Source organism: Lagopus muta, chromosome 18 (assembly GCF_023343835.1).
Source record: "Lagopus muta isolate bLagMut1 chromosome 18, bLagMut1 primary, whole genome shotgun sequence".
In the NCBI taxonomy this organism is placed as follows: Eukaryota; Metazoa; Chordata; class Aves; order Galliformes; family Phasianidae; genus Lagopus; species Lagopus muta.
The window spans coordinates 4325039-4333321 of NC_064450.1; the positions used below are offsets into that span (position 1 = coordinate 4325039).

Here is an 8283-nt window from a genome sequence, read left to right on the forward strand (position 1 = left end):
TCTTTTCCGATCAGTTGTTTATTTTCCCTTCTTCTTTTCCTACTCCTGTGCTTCTGCTTGTTGCCTGCCTTGCCCAGGCGTGCTGCTCCACGTGCTCTGTGAGATGTCCTCATCCATCCTGCAAACGTGGGGCTGTGGGGGCTGCAGGATGCAGGCAGGATGGGTGGAGGCACTGAGAAATTTGGGGTGACCCCGGGAAGACGGATTGATGGATGAGAGGAACCTCGTCTCCTGCCAACTCGGCTACACCCTGCTATGGGAACGGAGATGTTTTGTGCATGTTTAGCAATGCGAGAGGCTGAAGCATGACAGCAGCAGGGGTCAGGAGGGCTGTGGGGTTCGTTAGGAATGTGGCCAGTCGGGTGATGCTCCTTGCTCCCCATGAGACCCATTGCAATCTGCACATGCATCCTCTCAGGACAAGCAAAACTTGCACTGTGCTGCTGGCCTTTGGCTTGTGGCCTTCTCATGGCTGGGATCCAGTTGAGGTGAGAGCAGTCCCTGCTCCTGGGCTTCTCCATGGGTTCATCACCCCAACAGCATCCTGCTGAGAGGACAAGGGGGAATTGGGTTTGGAGAACAACCTGTGCTTGAGGAGAATTCTCTTTATCAGCCAGAGGATTTCAGCCACCTCCACGCCTGTTCCCTGCAGCCACCTGGTGCCAAAGGATTGCATCCCCATGATAAATCTCGTTGCTCTTCTGTTCAGGAAGTAATTTGGTGAACCAGGAAAGAGAATGTTGCTTGCTATCAGCCTTCTTTCCAAACAATTGCACAACGCTGCTCCGGGGTTAGCAAACTGCAGACATCTGGGAGCAATCGATGCTGTTTAGGCTCTGAGAAGGCATAGGAGAAAGTTAGAAGGAAGCAACTTGAAAGCTCAGCATTGTTAAAAGCAGTCTGGAAACCCTGGAAATTCACATGAGGGTAATGCCTACAAAGAGCCGGGAGGCAGAAGGAATGAGAAAGACAACAGCAGCCTCCACAGGAGCTTTGGAAATGGTTAAAGATTTGGGGAGCCACATCTTCGGTGACAATCTGCCCCCCCAGCACCCGCGTAAATGAGAAACCACATAAGCCTCGCACCGTTATTGCTACGCAGCATTAAAGTCTCTCATTTGGGATAAACATTCTCATCTCCAGCAGAGCATGAATAACATTAAATGAGATAGTTAAAATGTTTCAGACCAATTATAGCCCCGGTGTAAGTTGGGCAGAGTTGCACCAGGGATTAATTTGATGCGGAGAGCTCTGCCTCCTGTTCCGAGCCGGGATTCCAGTGCGGGTAATTACATCCTGCCTCTGCTCTTCCTCTGCAGTTTTAATTGGGTTGAATGGACCAAATCCGCAGCAAGTGTAAATCTATGTAATTGAGCTCTCTCTGGAGAGGAACCCTGCTGCTTTACACCCTCCAATCTGGGCCAGCGCTCTTCCCTTCCTCCCTGCTGGGCTCCAGCTGCCCAGGGCTGCCTGCCACCCCATGAAGGGCTCCTATTCTGCCCTTGGCTGAAAGTCAATGATTTCTTGAGCTGCCATGGGCAGCCCAGAGCCCAACCCTGCGTTGGTGCAGGTGAGGCCCGCAGGGTCCCGGTCTGCTGATGGGTGCTCTGTGCCTTCTGCTGGGAAACAGCCCCATTAAACGGCCTCCTCCCCATCTCCTGTCCTCATCCCATCCCAGATCCAGGCTCCAGCACACAGAGCAGGCAGCTGGACCGTCTCCCTCTCCCACTTCCCAGCCCGCTGAGTAAATCAGCAGTAATGAGGGACATTTGACCCTCTCTTTCCCTGAACAGCCCCAAGAAGCATTTTTCTTCCATGAGGTACTTAAGAAGCTTGAAGTGTTTTCCTTCTCCTGCTTCTATTGTAGCTTTGCTTTCCTTGTTTTTGTTTGTTTGTTTTTCCTTTTCTCTCCTATGAAAGGACAAGTTATGGGATGCAAGGAACTTTCAGGATGCCTTGGGATCAGAGGGGATGCAGCCAGTTTGGGTCCCGTCTCTTTTGGTCCAGCAGAAAACTGCGTGTGCGATCAGAGCTGGGAAAGTGCTCCTGCTGGCTGTAATTAGGGATGTCATTGCGAAGCATTATCTCACAGAGCTGGAGCCTATACAGAGCCATACATCCTCCATAGCCAATTGTGCACGGAGGCGAGGGGAGAGGGAAGGGCTCTGGGAACGCTCTCCCTCACACATTTCCAGGACGTTCTGCTGCTGTGTGGTCCCTTTCCCTTCTCACAGAGCAATGATGAAAGCAGACAGCCAGCAAGACCCCGGGGAGCAGCGCAGTGCAGCCCAAGGCTTCGCCTCCAGTAAGGCTCTGTGGGGCTGCAGGTCCTCAACCCAGCTGTGCTCAGCCCACTCCTCCATTTCCCATTTGGTTTCTCCCAGAACATATTTTCGGGAGGTGGAGATGTCCCAACCCTCCCTTCCTCCCCAGCAGTAATGCATCCCCTAGGAGGGGCCACGAGGGCTGACACTGCAGGACCTGCTCTTCTCGTAAAGCACAGTGAGCTTTTGGCCAGCAGCAGCGATGCAGTTTCTGAGATTGAGCAAATTTCCCCTCCCACCCACTGAAGACCTCCCGGGATCAGCACGCATCCCGGCACAGGCGGCAGCCACCTCGGCCAGCCGCCGATTGCTGCAACGGGTTGAGTAAATCGAGGCTATTTCTCATGAAACCATCCGTCCCAAAGGTCCCCAGACTGAGGGCTGGCTCAGGAAACCTTCGGCCCCAAATCCACCACTCCCCCATGCAGCTGATGGAGCACGGCTCGCAGCGCAGTGACCCAAAGCGCCGGCCGTCTGTGCCACGTCCAGCTGGCCTTTCCGCTTTGCTGGCGTGCTCCTTTCTGCTTTTATTTTGTCTCTTTTTTGGCTACGTATGTGTGTGAGTCCAAATGGGAGGAAAGGTCAGACTTGCTGATGGTAAAGCCTAGGCTGAAATCTGGGTTTTCCCTAAACCTGGGATGGCTGTGGCTGGATGAGCCCTGCTGGTGGGCTCAGCCATCTGCCAGGAGAGCTGTGCCGGGCTCTGCGCTCACGTGTTGGGGCTGTTGGAGCTCTGGCTCATCTCCTTCCCGATTCTGTCCTTGCCCACACGCAGCTCCGCTCATCACTGCCCACCCAAACGTGCTCAGCCTCCTCCCGCTCAGCTCCTGACCTTTATTCTCCCTTAAATCAATACACAGAGTGCTGCAACAGTACCAGCACCTCCAGGGAGCCCAGGTGATGTATAGCATCCAAGGAGCTGATTCTGCTTTTGAGGCTCCCATCCAGATAAGCTTTTGTCTTTCCAGCCCCCAGTCTCTCCTGTGCTGCATGGGCATTCCCTCTGCTCCTGGCACTACTGGCTTCACATTTGCTTTCATTCTGCTGTGAAATGAAGGCAGCTCCAGGTACAATAGCAGTTTTATTCTTCCTGAATATCACAATGCCTTTATGAAAGTAAAATCAAAAGTGAGTTGGGATCGGAAAGGTTTAATTAAAAAGCTTCAGGGGGAAAAAGAAATCTATTAGGAAACCTCTGTGGACATTCAGCAAGTTCTCCCTGCAGAGAAGCAGCCTGAAGGGAGCTGCAGTGTCTGCCTGCGCCCTGCAGGTGGGAAGGGTTGAGAGGTGCAGTGAAGCTGGGAGCAGCCCAGCTTAGGTGCTTGCCTTTCCCACTGCTGTGCCAACATTCAGCCAAAAGCAGCCAAAACCACAAAAGCGCCACCTCCTCCTCCTTCACACCCCTTGGGGAAAGGATGGGAACTGCTTTCTTGGCCAGGCTGAAGCTGACATCTGCCAGTCCCAATGCCTGATCAATACCAACCCATGGACTTTTCCCATCAGAACATCTTTTTTCCAGCAGGATGCCAAGTTCTCAGACAAACGAAGGCTCCGTTTGGCAGCAGATAGAAAACAGGAATATTTGTCTTTATTCTGAAACCGAATTTTTGTGGCTAAGCTGCACCAAAAATACATCTTCCCCCCCACCTCTCCCAGACACGAGACACCACTGAATGCCGAAAGCAACTCTTCCCTGCCACAAATGGACCAAATAAACCCAGCACGAGAGCGGTGCTTAGCAGAAACCAGATGCGCCTCTAATGCTGTCATCTACAGCAAACTGCGTCTGCAAACTGATCTTTTATTAATGTGTGTGCACGGGTGGGAGAGCTGGGAGAGTCCCAGCGCCGGGAGCACAACGTGCCATTGCCCCGTGCCCATGGGCTGCCTTGTGGCTCCCAAAGGGCATTGCTGTGGGACTACCCAAAGCCCCCCCCGGACACAGCATTCAGGATTTAATTTGGCCTCGGTTCACCCTGAGCTGCACCATGGAGGTGGGTTTTGGAGGGGTTCTCGATGTGTTCTGAGGCTGGGAGGCTGCAGGAGGAGAAGGAGCTGTTAGTTGAGGTGATCCAGGAGCCAGGATGCTCCCCGTATCCACGTGGCTGGAGGTACCCTCACCTGGGAGATGGGCAGCTGTTGGAAGTGCCAGAAAGGGCTCTTCCCCCCTGGTCTGCCCAGTTCAGGCTCTGTGTCTCTATTTCCATGCACCTCAGGAGCAGCCACTTTCCAGAGCGCACACAGCCTCACCGATAGGCAAAGAGACCTGTAAATCCTGGGAGAAACATGGAGAAACCACTGTTAAACAGCAGGCAGAGCCTGTGAGAGATGTGGCAGGACAGAAAGGCAAAAGAACAGGCTTTTTCTCCCCAGTTCTCCTTCATTTCCACACTTTCCCCAGAAGTCCTTCCAACCCAAGCCGTTCCATGACTCTCTCCCACGTCATCCATCCCACCTGGTCTGGCTCCACAGCACGGTTAGGTGGCGCGAGGCTCAGAGCCTTCCTCCCTCCTGGGCTCTTCTTCCTCTCCCTTGGGGTGCCTGGGGATGGAAAACATGAGGTGAGCCCAGACTGGGCTACACTGGGAGCATCTGGACCCATTTGGCTTTCCAAATGGAAGGTGTTATCTTTCACAGCATTGCACTGAAGGAGCTGAGCCCTCATCATCGCCCAAACCTGCCTTTTATCCATGTTTTCCCCATATTTTCCCTATGTTTTTCCCCAGCTCTGTTCAGCTGAAGTCCCACGAGGTTCTGCTGCAGCACAGTTTGGCCTGGAATACGCTGATTTCAGCCAACACATCATTTTTTTTCTTTTTTTTTTTTTGCCAGGAAATAAATAAATCATACAATTCCTCATCGCCTCCTCCTTCCAGCATCTCTCCCTTTATCGCGGCGTGCATCCTTCCCTTGGGCTTTGGAATTGGGTCAGTGAGCAGAACCCGGCGGCAGTGGCTGCTTCCTAGCCGTGTTCATAGAAAGCTGCTGCAGCCCTGAGTGCTTTGGGGTGGAGGATTTGACTTTTGGGTCCCATCCCACGGTGGGAGCTGGGGCAGAGCAGTGTGCAGTGTGATGCTCTGATTGGCACTGCTGCTTTCATGTTGTCACCCAATGGTGATCAGTGAGATCAAGGGGCATTTGTGCCTTGGGGACCTAATGTTGGTCACCTCCCTTTTGGCCTACCCAAACCATCAGAGAGCCCGGAGCAGGGCTGAACCCTTCTCCACCCCATGCACCCCGTGGCTCCTCCACCTGTGATGCCCGTTTCCTTTCCATTGCAAGAACTGGGGGTCACTTCCAGTATCACTCAAAAACCAGAGGAGAAAGCTGAGACTCGCTCTGAGTCACTGGCATGTTGTTACCAAGGACACTAAGGTTCCCGATTTTGAAGAAGAGATTAATTACACTCTGCAAATAGACATTTTATCTGCATTAAGGAGCAGCGAGAGCTGATTCTTTTGGCGTAGCACATTATGTAGCAGCAGGTAGTATTGTGACAGATGTCGGAATCCAGTGGCATTGTCACTTGGGTTTTATCATCAGAAAGCTGTCTTCCCAGGTCAGCTCTGAGTGAGGATTTGTAATATTTACATAGCACTTGGGCTGCCTTCTTGTTGCCAGAGTCTGCATTCACTTGTCAGCCTCTCATTATGCATGTGCCAATATTAATTGCATTTAGAAATGAGATTCTAAAGGAGAAGTGAGAGCTATTTAGACCTCCATTCAGCTTGAAAGACAGCAGCTTTCAGTGTGACAGCTCTCGAGATGCTCTCGCGCTCGGCTCTCTCCCCAGCTGAAAGCAGGTGTTGGAGAGAGTTGTGTCGGAGCCTCTGTACCAGCGCTGCCTTTTGTGCATGCCCAGACATTTATATAACAGGCAGTATAATGACTCCGCAGAAGTGGCAGAGAATTGACCCTTGTGGCTCTGGATTAAAGCACGGAGATCTGCTCTTAGAAACAAGGGGGAAAGCGATGCTAACGCTGCCTCCTGCCTCGTCTCCGGTGGAAGGAGGGGGTTATTTTCCTGCTGGTTGGTTTGGGGGTTATTTATCGGCTTGGAGCTGTACTCGTGGCCTCACTAATGTATTTAAAATCGCACAGAGATTCAGCTGACACTTGTCTGTGCTTGCCTGCTGTGTGCTGATTGCTCCAGCCCGGAGATGCGCTTGCAATGAGGAGCTCACGTCCTGCTTGGTGCTGGCAATGAGGAGCTCGTGTCCTGATGGTGCTGGAAATGAGGAGCTCACATCCTGCTTCCCAGAGGGGATGGGGCTGGGAGGTGAAATCCAGATGATGCTGCGCCACTGGCTCTGTTTTTGGCAGCCCGAGGTGCAGAGGGGCTGCTCCCACCTCGCACAGAGCTCTGGCTGATGGCACCTCTACCTTCTCAACCTCATGTCCCCTCGTGCAGCCCTTGTGCTTCACTGGAGACTGGGGGAAAGAAGTTGAGGAAGGAAGCCGAGCAGCCACCCATAACTACACATAGCAAGCAGAACCCTGCTGGGTGACAAAAACCAAGCGCTGAAGCCCAAGGACCTCCCTGTCCCTGGATGGGGAGGTTGGTCCAGGTGAGCACTGTGAGGAGGAAACCCTTGGAGTCCCTCCATGTGGGATGTGGGAGCCAGATCCAGGGTTCTCCTGACCCCCACCCCACAGCTGAGCACCCCAGCCCTGCCAACACAGACCGAGGACACCCCGCACTGTCCCTGGCAGCCCCAGGGCATATAAATAGAAGACAGGACGTGAAGGAGGTCAATGAGCAGGGGATTTTACATAATCTCATCTTGCTTGTGTTGTACGGTTGTGTCCTTTGCCCAGGATGCACGGGAACGTCAGAGCCGGGGACGTTCCTGCACCGCAGCAGCTTTATCCCATGTGCTCCAGTCTTCAGCACGCACTGGATTTCAGAGCCATCCTTAATCCTGGGCTCATCCCAATGGAAATGTTGGCCTTTATTGCGGAGCGTGGAGTCCAGGGGTTGCCTGGCCCAAAGCAACCCCAACCCCAACACAACCGCCAGCAGCCAACTGCACCCGATGGAGGAGGCTGCCCACCCTCTGCCGTGCCCATCCGAAGCCTGCTCCACTCTGCCCTGCTCGCCTCTCACATTTCTCCACAGTCTCTGACCAGCAACACTTCTTTCTCTCCCTCTTGTCACTTCTATTTTCAAGGCTGGAGACGAATTCTCTCCTGGTATAAACCTGTCAGTGGAGCTGCAGTGATTTATGCCAGCACAGAGCGAGGTGGGTAGATGGATGTCCAAAATAGAGCAAGCAGAAAACCTGTTACCTTCCCCTGCAGAAACAGCTTTGTTCTCTGCTACAAACCCGCTGCAAGGCTGGGCAGGAGGTGACCTGCTGCTCCTTTAGCTTTAGATAGCCTAGAATGGAGCCCTCGTGCTGTGTCCAGCTCCCAGCAGCCCAGGGCAAGGCTCGTGTTGTGGCCACAACTCCACTGGGGACAGAGCCCTGGTGACCCTACACAGCCCCTCTTTGCTCAGGCAGCTTTAATTCAGTGGACAATGCAGGTAGGGGAGGGCTGCAGTGTGCACAGCGGAGGAGATGCCTTCCCTGCCTCGAGTTCCTATTCTCCATGCGCTGGCTTAATTGGCTCATTAAGCACCAATTTGACCTCCCCACTTTCGGATGTCTCCAGCCTCCGTCGGTAAATAGATTTGCATGTCTACAGTGGAAACCTCCGGCTGAGCCTGGCGTTGGGGCAGGCAGTGAGCACCCAACAGGAGCAATGCTCCCTCCCATCGTGAGCACATCGAGGTGAGGATGCACAGAACCAACCACGCTCTCCAGCACGGCTTTGTAACCACAGGACTGCAGCAACTCCCATCCCAGCTGTCACCTCCCCACCAGCTGAACCACCCACTGCCATCCACCCCAGGGCCACCCTCACTACCCTGTACCCAGCTACAGGGACCCGAAGCCCATGGCAGAGGAGGACATAC

At 53.5% G+C, this 8283-nt stretch overlaps 1 long non-coding RNA gene across 2 annotated transcripts; it reads right to left on the reverse strand.

The window, feature by feature from the left end:
* Nucleotides 1–2515: 2515 nt before the first annotated feature.
* Nucleotides 2516–7983, reverse strand: LOC125702063 (uncharacterized). Of its 2 annotated transcripts, XR_007380425.1 has the most exons (4): nucleotides 6675–7983; nucleotides 4780–6596; nucleotides 4446–4599; nucleotides 2516–4361 (listed from the first exon to the last, which is right to left on the reverse strand). It is a non-coding gene; the product is annotated as an uncharacterized LOC125702063 (long non-coding RNA). The 2 variants fall into 2 exon arrangements; XR_007380424.1 differs by having other exon boundaries at nucleotides 4780–7983.
* Nucleotides 7984–8283: the final 300 nt, after the last annotated feature.